The sequence below is a fragment of the Felis catus genome, chromosome D4 (genome assembly GCF_018350175.1).
Source record: "Felis catus isolate Fca126 chromosome D4, F.catus_Fca126_mat1.0, whole genome shotgun sequence".
Taxonomy (NCBI): Eukaryota; Metazoa; Chordata; class Mammalia; order Carnivora; family Felidae; genus Felis; species Felis catus.
In genome coordinates, this window is record NC_058380.1 from 27358633 (window position 1) to 27382253 (window position 23621).

Below are 23621 nucleotides of genomic sequence, written 5' to 3' on the forward strand. Positions count from 1 at the left end.
CCGCCCAGAGCCCGACGCGGGGCTCGAACTCACGGACCGCGAGATCGTGACCTGGCTGAAGTCGGATGCTTAACCGACTGCGCCACCCAGGCGCCCCTCCCCCCTTGTTAAGAGAACAGAATTATGTTTCTCAGGTCTTCCCTTTACTTGCCCTACTAAATAGGCAAACCTGTAGCAGATAATCTGGAAAAGGAAAGCGAAAGGATCCGGCATTTATTAATAAAGGATCAGTTGTCTATGAGAGGCGTTTTGCGTATGTTATTGAATTCATTCCTCTTGACAACCGTGACGCATGAGTGTTAGTATCCCCATTTCACTGATGTGAAAACGAAGACACAGAAGGCTAAGTCTCTTGCCTGATCTTGGGAATGAGAGCATTGAGCCTAAAATTATTTGGCTCCTGAACACCTGCAAATTTCTTTCGAGGTCTCTCCCCGTGCTTCACTCCCGGGCACTTTTTTCCACCTTCTCTCTGGATGGATATGCATGAGGTAGCATCGAAAGCAGGACAGATGTGCCCACGTGCAGGTGGTTTGGGGGAGCAGGAGCCATCTTGGTGAAGACTTATCTCCTGCCCTTTTCCCGATTCAGCCTCCTCCCTGCCTCCCCCACCCCTGGGCGATCTCCTGTCTCTGAAAGACGTCACAACAAGGGATTTGTCACTGGAGATCAAACCAGTGATCCATCCAGCTCAGTTTCCTGCCTCTTGAGTTTGGCCGAGTCACGACACTTGAGCAGGAGGCAGGACGCTGGGCAGCCCCAAGGCGAGCAAACAATATTGCGTGGTATACGTGGGACGAAAACATCCCAGCTGACCCCAGACCTGTGCGTTGCCCCAAAGCAGCAGATTTAATGAAGCAAGTGGCCAGGTGAGGTCACAGACCAGATTCCAGGCATGTTTTGCCCACGCCGGCTTGAAGGGTCTCTTTGCATCTTTCTGTCAGATTTATAGACACGTTGGAATCTCATTTTTAAAATTCCAGCCTCTGAGCTTTGATATATTTCCTTTCTAGTGCTTTTCTGCTGTGGCCTGAGAAGCGAAAGGAATATTTGCATCTGCGTTGCAATTACCAGAAGGGGAAACTTTTAAAGGGTCTTTACAATTATTATAATCCCATGTAAAATGTTGGCCTTTTAGGGCACAGGGAGGGAAACGGTAATCTGGTTTTTAAAACGTTTGCTTGTTTCAAGTGGAGTTGGTTTATACCCACTACCCTGTCTTGTCATCATGTCATGTCACCCCCACCACTTAGGCGTGCTGACTGCCTCTGAAAGCTGTCGAGATCGTATGCCCTCGCCAAGGCTAACAGCTTGTCAACAAGACAGGTCAAAGGGGCCATTTCAGTGGCCAAGCTGGCAGATTCTGGTTCAGATACTGGAAGGAAACTGAGGCCCAGGGGCCAGTTTGGCCCTGGCTCTCGCAGTAATGGTGTAGGGAGAGGAAGAGTCCCGAGCCCAGGTGCCAAATCAGATGCGGAGGCTCGTGTGGGTATTGAAGGACCAGACCCAAAGCCCCAAGGCCATGGGGATTAGAGATCCATGCCTCAGGTCTCCACAGTAAGCAGGCCAGTGGTTGCCTCCTCACGTCTGCGGTGGGTCCTCAATACAGACGCCGGGCCGGACTGGATACGTGTTGGGATCTCTGTCAGCGTGGGTGCCTCACTTGGCCAAGGAACTTGCTGCTGATTCCCCCGACTCCTTTCTTGCCTGGAGTGTAAATTTTGGTCTACTCCTTTCACATCTCTTTTGTGCCCAGTTTTCTCTTGATTGTGAGCTGGATGGAGTTAAGTCTGACCCATGGGAGTTATGGGGATTTAGTCAAAAGAACAACAACCCCCCCCCACCCCATTCCTCTTCACCCCTCTTTCTTTTATCATGAACTGAAAAAGTGGATCTCTGGATCTTGCCTGGAACTTTTTTCTCAGGTGGCCAGGGTCGCAACACCAGGGGCCAAACTTCAGAGAGATCCTCTGAATGATTCCACGTTCAAGCACTTCCGGGCGAGGCGGTACCAGGTGCCCAGATTATCATGGTCAGTGTATCTGGAATGTGAACCGAGCCCAGAGTCAGACTGGATGAGAAGAAGGCAGATTTGCGTTAGGCGTGGTGGTCAAGAGTTCAAGTTGATTACATTGGCATTTTTCTTTGGAAAGTTGCAAAGCAGTGACATTAAAATATCCTCCCCGCTAATGAAAGGTTTTAATAGAGCAGGGGCAAAGGACGTTAATGAGCATCGTGGCACCCTGGTTGCTGAATTAATGACTAAGCGAGGGAGTCCCAGACGCCAGGCTTATCTGCCATTAGGCATCTCTGAGCGGGCAGGAGGATCAAACTGACAAGCATCACCGTGGAGATGATTGAGTTTCTCAAGCAGCCTGTGTTATTTTAATTAGACCGGGATATTGAGAACATGGTGCATTGATAAACTGAAGAATTAACGAAGGCTGTTTCTTCTCCCTTCGTCTCTTTTCACCCCCTTCAAATGAAGCAATTATTTCCCTGACCTCAGGAACTGAATTTCAAAGAGGTCTGAAGACAGGCTGAGGCCTGCTGCTCTGGTGAATTCTGCGGGGCCCAATTACTGACCTCAGGAGTCAGCATTCCGAAGATTAGAGTCACGGGGAATTTGCTTCACAGACTCACTGCTAATAATATACCTTCCGCGCAGACACCATTAACCTGCCTTTTCCAGTTAGCCGGTCAGGTATGTCTCGGGGCAAAATTGTTATCAGCTCTCAGGGGGTCAGGCCCCGGGCTCTAATTAGAAACAGAGGCACCTGCAAGGGAATGTAATAAAAGCAGCCAGCGAGTAAAGGAGTAAAGGCTGACAGTGAAGGAAGGCAAGGTGAGAAGTCGTTCTCCGCCTTGGAACCCACGGGAACAATGCTCCTCTGGTGCTGAAAGAGTCGCGGATCTTATGGTTTCTCCGGCTTCTTCAAACTAGCTCTGATCTTCCCTGCGAGTTTTAGTCCAAGAGGCCGGCAAGGGTTATTGTTGATATTGACCTTACTTAGAGGCGACTGAGAACACAGTGAATTCTTCCCCTTGTCCCCACACCCGGACACCTCGCTCGCTTATAGTTGAATGAACATTTGTTGAGAGATGCTGGGTGCTGGGCTCTGTGCTTGGATGGACAGTAGGCCCTCCCGGGGGGTTCCCTGAGAGAACTGAGCGTGGATGTCCGGGGTGTCCGCAGTGGCTCGGGAGTGAGTTCGTTTCCTATGCAACGTGCCCTCCCTGGGAGGATTGAGAACACGTGGACTCTTTTTCTGTAGGGCTTAATTTCTCAGGTAACATCCCCGGTGAAGGCCGGACCACAGGCACAATGCTGTTCCCCCACCCGCCCTGCCATAGCCCAGCGGGACTGGCAGCTGGCCCGGCAATGATGTGGCATGTAAAGGTGACAAAGACCATGGGGTCTGGCAATGATGTGTCATGGGGGTGTGACAAAGGTGAGGAGAGGGGGTGCGTGCTGTGGGAGCACACGGATGAAGAGCCAGCTTGCTCAGGGAGGGTAGGAGGGTGAAGGAAAGCCTCTGGATGCTTCCATCTGAAGGAGGTGCAGGAGGTGGTCAGCAGAGGGGAAAGGAGTGTCCAGGCAGGGGGGGAGTGCGACAGCAGGAGTGAAGGGACAGAGAACGGATGATTCCAGGTGGACATTTGGGGACTCCTTGGTATTTAGCACAGAGTCTACGTACATGACACGTAGCAGGTGCTCAATCGACACTTGGGGTAAATCAATGAAGAAGGGAACGAAGTGTGACTGGAGAAGACAGTGTGGCTGTGGGGAGTGACTAGGAGGGTGGTGAGGGCGGGGAAGGGGTGGGGGGTGAGGGACATGTCTGGAGAAGTCAACAGGAGCCTCATCAGTCACGTTCAGCAATTCGGGCTTCACCCCAAACGTCCTCAGGGGCTGCTAACTGCAGTGTGGTCATGTAGGCTCTCAGTCATGTGCTGGGAGTATGAGCAAGTATGAAAGCACGCTTCTTCGCTGGAAAGCAGGCCTTGCAATGAACTGATAACGACTATGCCCTGATCCCCGGCTGAGTCCCCCCTCTGATGGGCCTCTCGAGGTTTCCTTCCCTGTGTGGGCTTTCTGGGTTCTCCCTCTTCTTCTTCTCTCCATCCCTCAGCTTTTCTTACCCCTCTGTTCTCCCCCCCAGGGCCCTGGCTCCACCTGGAGTGGTAGAACCAGAACCTCAGGTCCCGTGGTTTGGGAGAAAGGTCCAATTCTTCACCTTGTATGGCAAAGCAGCTCCGAGTCGACCCCGTAGTGTAACTCTGCTGTGTCACTATGCCCAGGGCCTTATTGAACATTGTATGATTCCACCCCTGTTCTCTCTCCACTTACCAACTTTCCAAAAGTACTAAGTAGGTAATGGCACTGTGTTAGGGCCGTGGAACTAGCAGGAACTCTTCGCAAAGCTGTCACGTATCTGGGCAGGTTAGCTTTATTTTAAACATTCATTTTATAACGGAAGCAGTGTTTCAGAGTGGTTTTTGCCTTCACTGCAGGACTCTGCTCTTTCCAGTGATCAAGAGTCTTTTCTTGACCCTTTTATAACATTCACACCGAATTTATTCCATCGCAGACTCTGAGAGACTCTGAGGCTTAAGGTTGGCTTCCAAATGGACCCCTAGTGGGGAAGCTGGTCCTGGGGGGGTGGGGTGAGGGCAGACTCCGGGTGCTCACACCCCTGCTTCAACCACAGGGACTTGGCACTGCTCCGGAGCTACCCTTGGGGTCAGATTCTGTCAGAGTCCGGGGTTCCACAGTTGAGCAAAGGCTGAGAACCACTGCTCCAGAGAGCAGCTGCAGGCTGACTGCCTGGAAATGGGCAAAGAGCCACTGAAAGTCAGCACCATTGAGTGCCCTGTCTTCAGCCAATGGCCTGGAGCACAAGTGCCCACGAGGTTCACTACAGCTGCACTTTAAGGACCTGAGATCATTCTCCCGTTTCTTCTGAGAAGTCTTGTGACAAACCACCCAAGAGACTTAAGAGATGAATCCAACCGCGGGAAGCAATCAACATTTTTGACCTTTTCTAGGTATCAGGCCTCGTGCTAAATGCTTTATGAGGGTTATTCCTCTTTCCTCCCTCAGAAACTGGAGGAAGAAGTTTGGGGAAAGAAGCGGAAGAAATGTGGACGTTAAGTCTAAGAAGTCCTCAACGGAGCACAGATGAGCCAGAACGAACATGGTTTCAAATTCCTCAATTCGAAGCTGCTAGATTGGAAAGGTCAAATTGGAAGCTACGTCTTTAAACGTTTCAACTTGTCTTTAGTAGGGTCATCAACAACAGATGCCATGGAGCAATGGTGTGCACATTCTAGAATTGAGGCTCTCACATTTTCATCCGTAAATATCACCTGGAAGTGACAGAACTAGAGACTTTCAGTCTCCACCTGCAGAGATACTAATTCAGGACATTTATTATCAGGTGAGAATTGCTGGCAGACTGTACTGATAGGAAGTTCAAGTGACCACCATTAAACCTGCAAGCTGGCTCTGTTTTAAGTTCATTTGCATCCAAGAAAGGCATGGCTGCTAATTACTTCAGAAACCGGATTGATCCACTTTTGTTCATTTTACTGAGAAGCATTGAGCAAGTGTGGCTGGAATTCAGGATGGCCCGGTATGTTCAGCATTTATCTTACTGTGATAGAAATATTCCTCCTTCTCTTCTTTCGTTATTTTCTTATAAGCTGCAAGCTGTGCTAATAAGCAGCCAAGCCTTTCTTCACACCTGATTATTTTGTGGAATGTGTCCCTGTGCATACAACCAAATCAGCCTTGAAACTATATTTCCCATATCAGTAAGCTTGGAGACCATTTGGGAAGACCCTTTCTTCACTGGGGCCAGAGAACTCCTACTCTTGTTGGTTTTGAATGTTTCTTTGGCTGACCATGCCCTCGTCACCCTGTCAAATCTTATTGATCCTTAAAGGCTTATTACAAATGTCATGTCCTCCTAAAGCATTTCCTGATTTGCCTCTTCCATATCCCTTTTCCTGAATAGTCAACTCTGACTGCCATTACCTTTGAACCCACAAAACTCGTGGTTACAATTCTTTAATGGAGCATCTTTTCTTTTTCCTTTCCTTTGCTTTGCTTTGCTTTGCTTTGCCTTGCCTTGCCTTCTCTTTTCTTTCCTTCTCTTTTCTTTTTTTCTTGCTTTCTTCCATTTTGATTGCTTTATTCACTTACTTAGAATGCTTATGACAATACTTAAGCGCTACTGAAATAGATATGGTCAGAAGTGAAACCTCAGTCCTTCATGTCAGTTTCACTCCCCACTATAGACCTTTCAAAAGGTATTTGCAATATGTATGTCTCCACATATCCACCCCTTCCTCCTAAACACACACAGACTTATTGTGCTTTTGCGGGGGGGGGGTTCGATCCATAACAAAGTAGGCTTCCTTTCAGCTGCTCCAGCACGTGTAAAATTTCAAAGAAGTTTCAGTCTGTCCTTTAATTTGGATTTAAACAACAGTGCAACCCATAGATAAATTTGTGCATGGGTTTCCTAGTCTCTCCACCTCGCTTCGACCTTTTTGAGGGCACAAGGCTTTCTCTGTGGGCTCTCCTGGTGCCACCTCCCCCCCCCCACCACCCCCACAGATTCTTACAATTGTAGATGACAGTGCTGCTGGACCGGTTCCTCACCATCTTTCTCTCCCTCCTCAGTTCTTTGGCTTTTTATTCTTCACCTAGGGCTTGGAGAACCTTGTCTGTGAAGGGCCAGCATGTAAACGTGTTAGGCTTTGTGGGCCATGGAGTCTCTGTTGAACTGTTCACCCCAAAAGCAGCGGAGGCAATGTGTGAATGAATGGGGGTGTCTGTCTTCCAATAAGCCTTACTTACAGACACTGAAACTTGAATTTGATTCCATTTATCTTTTTCCTCATTCGACAATGTGAAAATTGTTCTTAGCCTGTGGGCCATACAAAATTAGGCAGTGGTCCAGTTTGGCCTAAGGAATATAGGTACCAACCCCTGCCCGCCCCCAAACTTTACATCCTTTTGTATCTGGCTCCTGATGAAGTTGCCAGCAATTTTCTATTTGTCTTATAATGGGTGGAGCTGGGGCATGGATCTTCAGATTCTGGGGCCTGAAGAGGGGAAGCAGAAGGGCTCTCACAATGTCCTGGCCTTCAGGTAAGTATCTCAGATGCAACAAACAAAAAGCAAGATTAGAACTTCTGATCTTTCTGCTCTTCTGTGTTGTTCTTACAACATTAAAGGAGTATTTCCTTCCAGTCTTGATTTAAAGCATCATTGTTTATTGTACATATTTTATTCTACTTGACTCCATATAATTAGTTTCCTGAAAATAAGGGCTTTTAAAACCCTAGTGTCTCTGCATCATCCATCCAAATGTCTGGTACAAATTCAGTCCTTAAATCTTTTGAAAGGAACTGATCGTAAGAATTCCTATCAACCCTTTATTTCTCAACCAACACTCTTTATCCACGTTCTATCCATTTCTACTGCTTTCTACTATTCTCTCTATAAATTAGCAAATAGAAAGCAACCAGAACATGTCTTCAAAATTCTTTTACATAGACTTTCTTGGAAACCAAGAAAAAAATGGGATATGATGGATGGAAGATATATCTACCTCTCTAGACATAGTTTCATGTCTTTCCCCAAATCCCAAGGCTGCTCTCCCTGGGAATGCAGGGCACAAATGTGTTCACCTGCTGTCCTGGGATGAACCTCAACATGGTGGATTTGTGTGGGCTTTCTAAAGTGTTCAACACTCACAGCCACTTATATGAAGATGACAATAAGATTGTGCTCGTGCTTTGGTTGAATGTATCTTACATCTGTGACTGAGTCTAACGTTGCTCTGATCCCCCACCTCCACCCTAGATCTGCTATCCCGGCCTTTCTTGAAAGCAGATGTGGAATTCGTAGTAGACAAGGAGTCTTTCTTTATGTGATTCATGTCAGAGTTGTAGTGACCATGGAGAAATGTACATAGATCAGAATGGCAGCAGGGAGTGGACTGGTCAGAGAGAAAGGTGCCCCGACGTACTTAAACATATCTTTGGCTCTGGAATCCAAGCTAACATATCAGGGTCTTCGTTTACAAAGTTTTCCCTGGTCAAAAAATAAAACGTCTAACAAGCCTAAAGTATACTCAGTAGCCGTATTAAAGTTCTCATAAATCATTTATGAGATGCAAAGTAAACATGCCTGGCTCTTTGTATTTTACTTCCTTGGCATAACACGCGTTTCAGCTGGCCTCACGTCGGCATGAGTATTTTCCTCAAACATTCAAACTCCTCCTTCTAATGTGATATTTTATTTTATTTTATTTTATTTTATTTTATTTTATTTTATTTTATTTTATTTTATTTTATTTTATTTTATTTTACTTTACTTTACTTTACTTTACTTTACTTTACTTTATTTTATTTTATTTTATTTTATTTTATTTTATTTTATTTTATTTTATTTTTTTGAAATGAATACTGACTTTCCGTCCTCTAAACAGCCAACCATGTGGCCCGTGCGGGCAGTTCCAAAATGCAGGCTGCCATTCCTGACAGTGTGATGTCCTACTGCTCGTAAGCCAAAGAGTAAGCACGTGCTATGTTTGTCTACACTGGGCCTTTCCTGGACACAGTTGCAAGAAATCATGGAAACCTGTGGCACTTCTTTTTTTTTTTTTTCATTTAGTTTAATTTATTTTTTTAACTTACATACAAATTAGTTAGCATCTAGTGCAACAGTGATTTCAGGAGTAGATTCCTTAGTGCCCCTTCCCCATTTAGCCCATCCCCCCCTCCCACAACCCCTCCAGTAACCCTCGGTTTGTTCTCCATATTTAAGAGTCTCTTATGTTTTGTCCCCCCCCCCCGTTTTTATATTATTTTTGCTTCCTTTCTTTTATATTCATCTGTTTTGTATCTTAAAGTTCTCATATGAGTAAAGTCATATGATATTTGTCTTTCTCTGACTGACTAATTTCGCTTAGCATAATACCCTCCAGTTCATCCATGTAGTTGCAAATGGCAAGATTTCATTCTTTTTGGTTGCCGAGTAATACTCCATTGCGTGTGTATACCACATCTTCTTTATCCATTCATCCATTGATGGACATTTGAGCTCTTTCCATACTTTGGCTATTGTTGATAGGGCTGCTATAAACATGGGGGTGCATGTGCCCCTTTGAAACAGCATACCTGTATCCCTTGTAAATACCTAGTGGCAAAATTGATGGGCTGTAGGTAGTTCTATTTTTAATTTTTTTTAAACCTAATTTTTTTTATTTTTATTTATTTTTTATTTTTATTTATTTATTTAAAAAAAAATTTTTTTTTTCAACGTTTATTTATTTTTGGGACAGAGAGAGACAGAGCATGAACGGGTGAGGGGCAGAGAGAGAGGGAGACACAGAATCGGAAACAGGCTCCAGGCTCTGAGCCATCAGCCCAGAGCCCGACGCAGGGCTCGAACTCACGGACCGCGAGATCGTGACCTGGCTGAAGTTGGACGCTCAACCAACTGCGCCACCCAGGCGCCCCAAACTTAATTTTTTTAAAATGTCTTATTTATTCTTAAGAGAGAGAGAGAGAGAGAGAGAGAGAGAGAGAGAGAGAGACAGAGCAGGAGCGGGTGAGCGGCAGAGCGAGAGAGGGACACAGAATCTGAAGCAGGCTCCAGGCTCTGAGCTGTCAGCACAGAGCCCGATGCGGAGCTTGAACTTATAGACTGCGAGATCATGACTTGAGCCAAAGTCGGACACTTAACCGACTGAGCCACCCAGGCGCCCCAACTTTTTTTAAATTTTTTGAGGAACCTCCATACTGTTTTCCAGAGTGGCTGCACCAGCTTGCATTCCCACCAACAATGCGAAAGAGATCCTCTTTCTCCATATCCTTGCCAACATCTGTTGTTGCCTGAGTTGTTCATGTTAGCCATTCTGACAGATGTGAGGTGGTATCTCATTGTGGTTTTGATTTGTATTTCCCTGATGATGAGTGATGTGGAGCATTTTTTCATGTGTTTGTTTGCCATCTGGATGTCTTCCTTGGAGAAGTGTCTATTTATGTCTTTTGCCTATTTCTTCACTGGATTATTTGTTTTTATGGGTGTTGAGTTTGATAAGTTCTTTACAGAGTTTGTATACTAACCCTTTATCCGACATGTCATTTGCAAATATCTTCTCCCATTCCGTCGGTTGCCTTTTAGTTTTGCTGATTGTTTTTTTCGCTGTGCAGAAGCTTTTTATTTTGATGAGGTCCCAATAGTTCATTTTTGCCTTTGTTTCCCTTGCCTCTGGAGACGTGTTGAGTAAAAAGTTGCTGTGGCCAAAGTCAAAGAGGTTTTTGCCTGCTTTCTCCTGGAGGATTTTGATGGCTTCCTATCTTACATTTAGGTCTTTCATCCATTTCGAGTTTATTTTTGTGTACGGTGTAGGAAAGTGGTCCAGGGTCATTCTTCTACATGTCGTTGTCCAGTTTTCCCAGCATCATTTGCCAAAGAGACTGTCTTTATTCCATTGGATATTCTTTCCTGCTTTGTCCAAGATTAGTTGACCATACGTTTGCGGGTCCATTTCTGGGTTCTCTATTCTGTTCCATTGACCTGAGTGGCTGTTTTTGTGCCAGTACCATACTCTCTTGATGATTACAGCTTTGTAGCACAGCTTGAATCTGTGTCACTTCTGTTGCCATAATATGGTTAAGAGTGAGTGTTGGCAAATGACAGCAATGTTTGCTTTGTATGGCTCATGAGCTAAGAATAATTTTAATATTTGAAAATTCTTTCCAAAAATCAAAAGAAGAATATTTAGTGATCTGTGGAAATTGCATCAAATTCAAATTTCAGTGTCCACAAATAAAGTTTTGTTGGCTCAGAGCCACCCCCATTTGCTGATGTGTTACCTGAAGTTGCTTTTGCTTACCCTGGTGGAGCTTAGACCTTCGGCAAAGGCCTGGAAAGTCCTTCACAGAAAGGGCTTGCTGAACCCTGGTTTAGAGCTTGGGGTTTGGATCAGACTTTCTTGGCTTGAATTCTGGCTCTGCCTCTCACCGTGTGAAACCTGTAAGTTTTTCTTGTCTATAAAGTATTTTCTGGTCTGTAAAAGATGGTCTTCTTCATTGTTTTCTTGTGGGAAAAGAACTAAATGGGCTTCTCTGGTTTCCTCATTCCCTCTAGATGTCACTGTTCCAGTTGGGAGAATTCCACTCCTTCCTGATCAAGTCCCAAATGTTCACTAAGAGACTTTGCTATGTTGTGGACTTAACTGGTATTCGGATTCGTCGAATAACAGCCTGTCAATCATTTGGGGTTGGTTTTCTATCAGGTCAACTCTAACCTGATAAAGGAATACTTTTAGCACTCACAGAAAAACCATGTTTTTTTCTTTCTTGCCTGGAGGTGGGAATTCCAAGGTTTGAGCATGTATTCTGTAGTTTTAATTCGGCTTGTGCATTCAGAAGCAACCCTCTGGGCCTGTGGTCTTGGCATTCTTCCCCCTGAGCAGTGAACTGCCCAGTTCCTGAGAGCCCACCCACCGTAGGAGTGCTGTGTCCAGGGCCACAGGCACTGGTTTGATCAGGTTCATCAGTGCTTGTCGACCTTCCAGCATCACAGATGGGAATCTCACTTCCTGTGTCCATTTCAGGATGATAATCATGCTTCTTTCCCAGTGTTATTCAGTATTAAGTTATCCCTTATGGTTATTTGTTTGAACGCAACAGAAATTCAGTCTGGTAAAAGAACACTTGTTGGAAGGATGCTGCGTGGCAAACCAAACTAAAGGGAAAAAATAAAGAGCTGGCCTTAAGAAGGAGCCAGGGAAGTTGTGTGAATTGCAGAGCACAGAGCTCGTTTCAAGATGTTGCTTTCATGACTCACCTCCAGCACTGTTGCTTCTATGACTTCGCAAGACATTGGAGGGTCTTGGAGAGCAAATCTGATGGGCCACTCATGGGGTCAGGAGGGTGGGTCTTGTCACTGAAATCCTCCCGAATCATATTGAGTGGCAGAATGCCCAGTGGTCTCAAATAAGGGGTGTCAACCTCACTCCAGCCTTTAATTTTTGTGGTTTTTTTTTTGGTGGTGGTGGAGAATAGTGGTGGTGGGGAAGGTAGCTATTAGTTAGATTGTCTCTAAATTTCAGTTCCCCAAACTATGGAATCCAGATAATAGTATTTATTTTGCGTTGTTGTAAAGAGTAAGTGTAATAATGTAGAGAAAGTGGTCTATGCCATGCTTGACACATAGTCAACATGCAGTTATTTCCCGATTATTGTTCTCTGCATCAATTCCCATATACAACATTTTTCCATCAAAATATTGTGCTCTCAGCACCTAGGGCTCATAATCTAGAACTCCATTTCAGTTTCTAGCCATAAGCACTCAAAGATAAAAGGAATCGATTGATGCAATAGTTCATTTCTCTGTAAACAAATTATTTAGGTCACTATCAAAGCTGTCCGTATTGCAAATACAGGTAGGTAACTATTTCCTGACCTATTTCTATGTTAGATTGAAATCTCTCTCAGGACAAGGCTGTGTCTTCTTCTTTTTTTTTTTTTAAGCTCAACCAATACTCACTGAGCATCTACCACAGGTAAAGCTTACCGCGGGGTGGGCAAGAAGGTGTACAAAGGGAATTCTGTGTTAGTAAGAGTGAGGACATTGTACCTTCATTCTAGAACAATTTCAATGTGGGAGGAAGGGTGTTAATCTAAAGCAGCTGGAAGGCAACTGACTCTGGGGAGTGTTACTGGGAGGCGTTACTGGGCTGTAGAGACGGTTCAAGATTACTGTAGTGTCCCATGGTTCTATTTGAATACAATGTCGTTGAGAAGATGCTATTGTGCTGTGTTTGTTGACATAAAGGGGCTTAAGTGTGTTTTACTCCTGTAGCCAAAATTGTGAGTGGAAAAAAAAAAAAAAGTCTGCCCAATTAGTTGTCTATCTATGCGTTTTACAATACAAAGATTTCTCAAGTCTGCGAGTCTTGACATCAGCCCCCATCCGATGAGTCACTTTAGATAACAAGTTAAATTAAAGATAAAACTGAACGTCCAGTGAAACTATTTTTTCAAGAATGAGGCCAAAATAAAGACATTTTTAGACAAAGATAAGCAAATAAAATAAAACCCCAAGACCCTGCAGGAGACTCCTACCAATAGGTCTTCACTCATGAAAGGCTAAAAAATATATTTCAGGAAAAAAAAAAATGACCCCAGAGGGAGCACCTGAGATGCAAGAAGGAACCAGAATAAATAATATGGTGTACGTCTTGGTAAATGTAAACAAACACTGACTGCATAAGCAATTAAAATCCAATTTACAGTGTATAACATCAGTGTAGAAATAAAACCCTCAAATACATAACATGTAAGTCACAAAGCATGTGATCAATGTTGAAGTGCCCTAAGGTTCATATGGTGCTCAAAATGAAGGTAAAAATATTGATTAACTTCTAGTTTTTAAAGTTACAGATGCATGTTGGTCATTTATAGGACACCAGTAACAGAATAGACAACCAAAATGTAATTTTCAAATCAGAAGAGGCAAAGAATGAAATGAGAGAGAGAGAAAAAAACAGTAAAGCTAAAAAGAGGCAAGACAGAGGGGCAAAAACTAAAAAGCTCTGGACAAGGAGAAAATACAAAACAAGGTGGTAAAAATCAATCCAAATATATCATTAATCAAAACGAATATTAGTAGACTATAATATGTAGTTAAAAGGCAAATATCGGGATGCCTGGGTGGCTCAGTCGGTTAAGCATCCGACTTCAGCTCAGGTCACGATCTCACAGTTCTTGAGTTCGATTCCCTCGTCAGGCTCTGTGCTGACAGCTCAGAGCCTGGAGCCTGCTTTGGATTCTGTGTCTCCCTCTCTCTCTGCCCCTCCCCTGCTCATGCTCTGTCTCTCTCTGTCTCAAAAATAAATAAAAACATTAAAAAAAAAAGACAAATACTATCACACTGGATGAACAAGCCAACAATAAGCATCAATGCAGTAGATTCAGATATGAACTTTTTTTTTAAACGTTTATTTATTTTTGAGAGTCAGAGAGTCAGAACATGAGCGGGGGAGGGGCAGAAAGAGAGAGGCAGACACAGAATTGGAAGCAGGCTCCAGGCCCCGAGCTGTCAGCACAGAGCCCGCTGAGGGACTAGAACTCACGAGCCGTGAGATCATGACCTAGGCTGAAGTCAGACGCTTAACCAACTCAGCCACTGAGGTGCCCCAGATATGGACTATTGATAACAAATACATATCAGTGCAGCAGATGATTCAGATATGGACTATTTATAAGTCCTCATAAAAAGATACTGAAGGTTGAATATAAAAGAATGGAAAAAATTATATCAGACATGTACAAACTCCAGATAACTGGAATAGCCAGGTTAATATTAGAGAAAAGCTGGTTTTAAGACAAAAGGCATTTGGGAGATCATTATATAATGCCTACTGAGAAAAGATTCACAAGTTGATGAAATTACAAAGTAGACAACACAACAACCATCCTAGTGGGAGACTTTCAGACTACTCCATCAGATATTTATAGATAAGCCAGATAAACATTCATTAGGTATCTAGAGTATTAACAGTATCTAACAGACATATATGGAACACTTCCCCCAGCAATTGGAGAACATACCGAGGATCTATAAACATTAACCTAGTTTTTAGACATAAGGCAATCCTCCACAAAAATTAAAACGAGTGTCATTTGAGACCACATTGTGTAAACAGAATGCAAACAGTTAGAAATTGTAACACAACAACTTGAAGACAACTTGAAGACACAGCATAGGCTGAGAATTTAAAAATGCACTCTGAAACCTCTCATGAATCAAAGAAGCAACCAAAATGGAAATTAGAAATTATGTGAAACTGACAGTTAAGGAAATTGCTGTTCCTGGAAATTGGTGGACAGTTGATATTCAATGCCAGCCGGTGATGCCATATAGAAATGGGGTTCCAAAGATGCCAGAACTTCTGAGTCTTTTCAGAGGATCCCGGGAACCTGGTATTTTTAATGAGGGCTTTCTGATCTTTACAGCACTGTGTGGGTTCGCCCCGACCGCCCACTGAAACACTGGCAGGCCTGTTGGTCACCTGTTTGCTCTTCCCAGGGGAAGTGGGAAGTCACTGAAAGTTTATTGAACTGGAGAATGATTTGATCACACTGGTCTGATTCAAAGCACTCCAGATCCAGTAATATTTTATGTATATTATTTCATAAATGTAAGTATAATATATATTTACATAAATTATATATTATATAACTTTATATAAAATATATACATATGAGTGATTATATGTATGTATGTGTATATATATATATATTTTAATGAATCTGGATCAATCCCTCACTGTCACAGTTGACATAAGGCAGCTATCAGTTGATTGTGGCATTTTTTCACTTTCCCTTGGGTGCACAGAATCCCTGCAGATTCTGTAGCCCAGAAAAATGACAAAGGCCCCTGGTCCTAGGTCTCTGGTGATTGCTGTGGCCATTGTTCCTTTGCTTTGGTCTGTTGGATTTTGACAAGTAGTAAGCATCTAGTAAATGTTGGTTGTTGTTGTGGTTGTTATTTACGAGCCCTATTAGCAAAACAGATTTCATAAAACTGACATTGCGGCACAGGTCTGAGGTTGTTCAACACTTAGTTCTAAGCATAGAACCCTTTCAGAGTCTGTTAAATGAATGAATTAAGAAGCCGCGAAGCTGGCCAGCTTGATAGAAGGCCTGGTCTGGGCAGGCTGCTTTAACATGGGAACCTTGATCTGTAACAGAGGAAGCAGAGAAGGAAAGGAGCCGTGTATAGGTGGGGAAGTCTCACCAAGATGGGGTGTTCATCTTCCCGAGCCCTCCTGTCATTGAGATTTCAGTTCAAAACGTCACCTCAGAAGGGACTTGCCTGGTCAGCCAGTTACTCCCATCACATGGCCTTATTCCAATGATTTGAAAGGGGTTTGTTACAATCTGACATTTTCTTGTTTATTGATTTATTTCCTATTGAGCATGCTTTGCTGGAATAAAAGACAAATGTCTGTCTCGTCCACTGCTGAGTCTCCAGAACCTAGAACGTGCCCTGCACACACAGGTACTCCATTAATATTCATTGTCTGAGTGAGTGTATACTTTGCAAATTTGCCTCAGCCCAGCTTTGTTTTTTTTATGTACATTAGGAAAAAGAGAGTTCACTAACATCTGGATTCTGGCAAGATAGGAAACGCAAGTAAGGACATGTTAGCAACTGCATTTATATTCCCCATTTTTCCCCCTGTAAATTTATATGGGCCTTGAAAAAGATTAAGATGGAGGGATTCTTTTTGGAAGTCTCTCGTTTGATGGAAGCCATCGTCTCTACAGAATAGCGCTTATTTCACAATGCAGAGAAACTTCTGGATGTAAAAGGTGGCACAGGCTGCAAACCAAATTCAACAAACTTTGGAGATGTGCAAGTCCCTAAACAGGCATTCTTTGGTCTCAAATCAGAGAGATTTGCTAACAATGTCATTTCTTCCGTTTGGTTTTGCAGCTCAAACAAAATTTTCACTCTTGCCCAAACCCTGACATGCAGAAACGTGGTGTTAAAGCAGTTTTGACAGGAAAGGAAGCTAATTGTCCTCATTTCATGATGAAGCTTTTAGTGTTGTTAGGAGTACCATATTCTGCTCTTCATAGAAGTCTTGATTTCATGTGCATTTAACATTCCAAAGTGCTTTTTCCTTTATATTTCATTTCATCCCTGCAGTATTCTTAGGTGTCAGTTATCAGTCCCGTTTTTAGAAGATATGAAAACTGTAACTCAGAATGAATACATGCTTTGCCCAGGGGCACTTAGCTACTTATCGGAAGACCTGGGTTTTAGTCTTGGCTTTGCTATATATCATGTTCCATGCTCTTATCTCCACTGTGTTCAGTCTCAAAGTTAACTCTCTCCTAAGAAGTTGGAAGCATCCCCAAATCAGAGCAATTAAAATATGGATTTAGGGAATGAGAGGAAATACTCTTGGATTACTTGTTCAAAAAAGGCTACATTTTACAGTTATCCAGGCATGTACTGATTATCACTGACAACATTAGATGCAACAATTAGCAAATTCTATTTTTTATGGGGCATTATAGATCATAGTTATGGGGGGATAATAATGATACCTTATAATTGTATTGTGCTTTTATCTTCCCAAAGGACTTTAAAATCTATTAGTTCATTTTATCCTTCCGAGTGATGCCTTAAATTCTTATCATATGGCATTTTCAGCAGGCTCTAGAGTCAGGTAACTCTTAATAACATTTGCAGACTACAGCAGAAAGCCCACGCAGTTGTGTACCACAAAAAGGAAGTTGCCCTTAAAAATGTCTGATAGCAAATTAGAAGTGGGGAAAGCAAAATCCTACATGTTTAAACACTCAGCTATCTAATTCCCTTGGGATTTCAGACTCCGTTCATACCAGTGAATATTTTGGAATCAACTCAAACTGCAAGCTGTATTCATTATAGTAGAGAGGGAAATGTCAGTGAGCATTTTTGCATTCGCTTGTTGCTGGGATTAAGACCACATTAGTAATTAGCTATAACTCATTTGCTTCAGTAATTACCCACAATTATTCAGAATCTCATGGGTAATGGAGCACACAGCACAGTTGGCACATGCTGCCTTTTGGGCACTGACCTCTTGGGTGAGAGGTCATCCCAGGCATGAGGAAGGGTGGGCTTTCAGCAGAGTCAGTTGGTCTGGTAGCAACACGTGCAAATAATTTACCAGAGACATGAAGAAAGACATTGTGCATGCAGGGGAAGCTTTATAATTTCTGCTGAAGTGAAGAACAGAAACAATTTTTGGCTTGTTTGTTGTTCGAAAAGAATGTTCTGGAAAACAATATGGCGGGCTTTCCTGGGAGTAGGCAAGACAGACTCAGGCTAGAAAGGAAATCACACGTCTGTTCTGGGTAGAAAACTACATGCGAGAGGGCAATGTGACTGAGGCAAGAGCTCCCTGAGATGGAAACGTGGAGCCTCAGTTCACGGCCCTTTCAGAAGCAAACAACACTCAGGCCTCACGTTACCTCATTCTGTGCAGAACCCTAAAGGTGGTTAACCAATGAATCTCTCCCTGGCTGGGGGGTTGGTTGGAATAATGGGTTTCCAGTAATTATGTCACAGGGGGACAGGTGCAATCTTCTCTTCTCTTCTCTTCTCTTCTCTTCTCTTCTCTTCTCTTCTCTTCTCTTCTCTTCTCTTTTCTTTTCTTTTTTCTTTTTTTTTTAGTGAGAGAATGAAGTACTCCTGAACTAATTTTATAGCTTAGATTTCTATTCTAGTCTATATCATAACTGTTAAAAGTAGAGATTTTCGGGGTAACATGGAACGGTGATCCAGTCCTGGCTCTCCTATACATAAACTGGGCAAATTACTTAGCCTTTCTGAGCCTCAGTTTCCTTTCCTGTAAAGTGGATAAATTAATAAGTACTATCTCATTGGGTTGTTGTGACGATTCAGGACTAATGTTAAAGCTCTCACCATAGCACTTGGTGTTAAGTACACCATATATCCTTGTTTTTATTACTGCTGTCGCTGCCTTAAAAAGTGATAGGTGTTGTACTATTTGTTCCACACAATCTCCCCGTGAGTGTCCCATCTCCATTTGACAAATGAGAAAACCAAGCCCCAGAAAGGGCATATGCTATGCTGAAGTTAACACGATTAGCACGGTAACCCATAACTCAGAACTCTGGTTGACTATTTTCCATTCAAAAGACCCACTGACTTGACATAATTGCATTATATATACTCTATGTTAGCCAGAGCACTAGCCTTTCTCCATATGTAATTGTCAAGGAAAGAATTTCCTTCCCTTTAGCTCCTTCAACTCTGCCTACAACTCCTTACTACTAACTACTCTTCTTTTTAATTAGTGGAACAGTCTGGTAGGCAGAATAATGGCCCATGAAGATACCCATATCTTAATCCCTAGAACCTGTGATTATGTTAGGCTATGCGGAGGATAGAATTAAGGTTGTTAGTCAGCTGACCTTAAAATAGGGAGATTATCCTGGATTATTTGGGCAAACCCAATGTAACAACCAGGATGCTTAAATGTGGAAAAGAGAAGAAGAGAGTCAGAGAAGGACATGTGACAATGAAGAGGTTAGAGTGATCTCATATGAGCCAGGATTCCCAATTTTTGCTGGCTTTGAAGGATGAAGAAGGGGCCATAAGCCAAGAAATACAGGCAGTCTCTAGAAACTGGGAAAGGCAAGGAAATGGATTCTCCCCTAAAGCTTCCAGAGCCACTTTATCCATTTCCCCTATTTTGTGGATGAGAAAAACAAGGTTCAGTTTCCAAAGTCCTGCAGCTGAGATGTGACAGAGCCAGGAGGTAAGCTCAACCCACTTGATTCTAGAGCCTGCGCGTTGAGGCTCTTCATTAAAGTGACATCTACCAAAGATATCTTGTTCCTCTGAACTGCTGTACAGAACTAGCTTCTCTACAGAGGACTTATATCATGGATGGAAGAACCTGGCCGTTTAGAGTCAGTTCTACTCAGTTTTCTGCTTTTCATTAGTTTGAGGTTGAGTTTCTTCTTCCTTAAAATTCAAATGACGCCCCCTCAACCACCCCTCACCCCAATCAGACTGTTGTATGAATTGCAGATGATGTGTACCGTCTTCAACATGATCACCAACTTGGTTGATGGTCACAATTCATACTTTCTTGAGCACAAACAGTTATTAAGTCTCTATGATTATTTATGTCATTGTTTTAAAGTCACCACAATAGTCCAGTTCTTCCGCCCGATCGTTTTGTATTTTCGAACCTATGACTATTGCTTAAATGTTAGCGTGTGGTTTGGATTTCATTACTTCTATTCCTAAGTGTTGAGTAAGTAAAATGGATAGGTGGTCATTCTCGCTGCAGTACCAGTTTCAGGGATAATCAATTCATCATTTCTGTCCTCAGGAAGCCTAGCTTTACATGGAGTGGCTTGAGGGGGGCGGTGTGTGTGGCTAAAACAAATACATAATAGACTCATATAATGCCATCAACGATTATGGTAGAAATGTACAAAGTGCTCTGGAGTGTCTGACAGAGGAAAGACCAATTTTATTGGGGTGGTCCTGGAGAGATTTCATAAGGGAGTTAGTTCTTGAAATGAGCACTGATAGCATTATAGTTCTTTCAAGGGCAGAGGTGTCCGATTCTGTGTCCTCCTCCCGTCTCTCTGCCTCTCCCCTGCTCATGCCCTGTCTTCCTTTCTCTCTCCAAAATAAATAAACACTTAAAAAAACTTTAAAAAGGAAGCAACATGATCCAAAGTATGGGAGGAATCAGAAGTCCTCCAGGTTGACTGGACATGAGCGTCAAGTTCTGAAGTAGGAAGATGTAAGACTGAGGAAGACGTGAGCCTTGTTATTCGAGGCTTGACTGGTGCTTCCAGAAGCACCTCTGGTCAGGAAGTGTAGGATGCACTGGAATGGTGGAGGGAGGGAGGGTTGGGCAGCTGAGGGGGAGAATGAAGTGGAGGCCAGTCAGGATACTTCCGCTTTAGTGTCTCTCATCCTTTTTTTCATTATCACTTCCCTAAGAAGTCTTTTAGACATCCTTCCTTCTAATTGCCAACTCCATGACGTTTTAAATTCAGATATACTGTATGTATGTTTATATAGTGTATCTATATTTGTACTTTAAACATAAAAAGAGACTTAAAGAAAAGATGCTCCCATCACCCCCAAACCCAATTGTCACCCCCCTCAAGGTGGGCCTGTTGAGAATGTATAGTATAGTAGAGGTGAGGAGAATCTGAATTAGTTAGGTGATACCTCGGAGCATGGAAAGGGGGCAGAAAGGGGAAGGTTTTGAGGAAATACAGGTGACAACTCTTGCAAAAGAGAAGATGTGGAGAGAAGGTAGAGGATCCTGGACCATCCTTCTGAGAAGAAGACACTGTTACACAGACAGGGTCAGCTTTGCTCTCTCTACACTTTCCTTCAATGTGTCAGCCTTCCTTCTTAGAATGCTGAATTTGGTCCTCACCTCAGCTTGAAGGCTGAGAAGGTAATTCTCCAGAGAATCTTCAGCGCTCCACTGTTCTGATTTTGTAGAGAGGAACGGCTGTCCCTGTCTCTCACACCCATACCTCACAGATCCTGCCCCATTTTGTGTCATGGTCTAGATCCATGGCCCATGGGAAGACTCCCTGAGACAACTGGTCAGAGTTCCGTTTTTTCCCAAGCCCAGAGGGAAGTTCACTCTGAACTAGTTCAGGTCTATCCTAGGAATGGGTGCCCATCCTCATGCCATGGGAGGGGACATTATGGCAACTTCTCAGGGGTCCCGCCTGTGTTGAGGTGTGGATGACGAAATGACACCATTGCCATCTTACCTTTGGTCTAGAACTCTCTTAGAACATTGAAGGTGACCCACACTAATAAAAATAGGGTGTTGGAATGGACAGCATTAGTATGTGGGGCTTAATTATTTGGATCGAGAGAGAGGGACAGCAGATTGTTTTCTATTTGTTTTTCTTTGATTCATAGTTGAAGTTGCCGCCCTGGTAGGTGTATTGGTTTGGTGGTTGGATAGTTAGACTGGAAATGTTCTGAACGATGGGGCAATTGTTAGTGTGGGAGAAACTGCATCATCAATCTGCACATTTTGAATGTAGACTTAATTATACTTGAATGCAGGTTGTTTCTTTCTTGTCCATTTCGTCAACAGCTGATTGACCCCATCTTTCATATTTATGAGATTGGCTATTTCAATCGTTTTGTCAGTGAGAAGAAATGTGGTGTATAAGAAGTTTGTTAGATTATGTGTCAGAAGATTTGATCCCTCATTTTGGCTTTGTCTCTTACCAGCTGTATGATTTTTTTTTTTTGTATGATTTTTTATAAGACACACATTTTCTCCCTTTTAAACAAGACTCTAGGACTTACCTACGTGCCTGATGTGATTGTGGTAGGGCTTAACTGATAGAGGTGGTGGTGTTAAGGGAAACTTATGTTGCTGATCCAATGTCTTCAAAGGCCCCCCAAACCAAAAGCAATTAGGACCAAACCAGCTTTATGGAGCATGCTAACAGGTTGGGCAGGCAGCTTCAGAATGTAAAAGGCAAGGCTAGAGGACTGAAGGAAGAACTCAACAGGGAGGAGTTCTTTGGTGAGAGTTGTTGAATACCCACCATGGTGAAGGCAGGAAGTCCTCCAAGTGAGGAGGCACTCAAGAGAACCGTCTAGAAAGCTTGACGTCTACCCTTTAGCGTTTGGAGGTTTGAGACTATTAATTGATTTAATCAAGAGAACCTCTAGAGAACTTGATTTCTACCTTTTGGAGTGTGGGGTTTGGTACTATTATTCGATTTACTCAAGGGAACCATCTAGAAAGCTTGACTTCTACCCTTTAGAGTTTGGGGGTTTGGGACTATCACATGATTTACTCAAGAGCACCAACTAGAAAGCTTGCCTCCTGCTCTTTGTAGTTTGAAAGTTTGGGACTATTACTTGATTTATCCCTGGAAAAAAATGGACGGGCTGTGGCTGAAGCTGCCATATTGGCAGAGAAAGGAGACAGGGCTGCAGTGGGAGGGATCTGCACTCCCGCCGAAAGTGCAAAGGTATATGCTTTCCCTGGGCCAGTGGAGGAGCCTGTTGAAAGTACTTGCCCCGAGGAAGCCAGCATGGCTGGCTGGATGCCACGGGCTAAGAGAGGCATATAGGAGATGCAATTTGCTTGGGTTATGCTCATGTTCTGGCCCCCAGCCAGTGAATAGCACCTCTTTCACTCTCAAAGATGAACGTCCCCAGTCAAGATAATTTATATAACAGCTACTCTAGGTGTACCTAGCAAGTTAGGAAAGGCATTTCAGAGATCAGAGAATTACAAATTGGGGGTTCCCACTGGGTGATCTCGGTGGGTAAGAGTCAGTATTTGGACATCGGGCTCCCTAGAGGACCTCGTGCCAGATACCAGATGTCCCTGTGAGGGAAAGATGAAGGTGACCATAGAATCTAACATCTGAATCAATCAAGGTTTCACCAGAAAAACAGTACCAGCAGGAGATAGAGAGTAAGAGACTTATTGTAAGGAACTGGTTTACTGATTATGGGGACTGGCTGGGCAAGTTGGAGCCCCTGAAGGGCAGGCCATCAGGAAGGGTAGGTGGGTAGGTAGGGGCTAAAACTGCAGATGAGAGGTGCAATTTCTTTGCTGAAAAGCCTCAGTACTGCTCGTCAAACTTTCAACTGATTGAGCCAGGCCCACCCAGCCTGTCTAGGATAATCTCTCTTAGTTAAAGTCAACCGATTATGGCCTTTTAGTCACATCTACAAAATATCTGCACAGCAACACTTCGATTAATGTTTGATTGACTAACTGAGGACTGTAGTCTAGCCAAGCTGACACATGAAACTGACCACCACATCACCCAAACCACCACTTTTCAGAGTGAAAGTGGTGGTAAAAATAAGTGAAATTGCATAATTTTTGGAGACATTTTCCTTATCGATCAACAGTACAAATTAGTTTTATCATCTTGGTAGACCTCAAGTTCTATTAAAAAAACTATTTTAAATATAAAACTTCTTTTCACAGAAAAGGAAATGTAACATAGCCATGTTT

The 23621-nt window shown here is 43.3% G+C and overlaps 1 long non-coding RNA gene across 1 annotated transcript in view; it reads left to right on the forward strand.

Moving 5' to 3' along the window:
• The first annotated feature begins 4749 nt into the window (after window positions 1-4749).
• Window positions 4750-23621, forward strand: part of LOC109493773 — a 39555-nt gene continuing 20683 nt past the window's right edge. The window contains exon 1 of the long non-coding RNA XR_006588712.1: window positions 4750-5636. This is a non-coding gene — a long non-coding RNA (uncharacterized LOC109493773). The remainder of the gene's footprint in view (window positions 5637-23621) is intronic.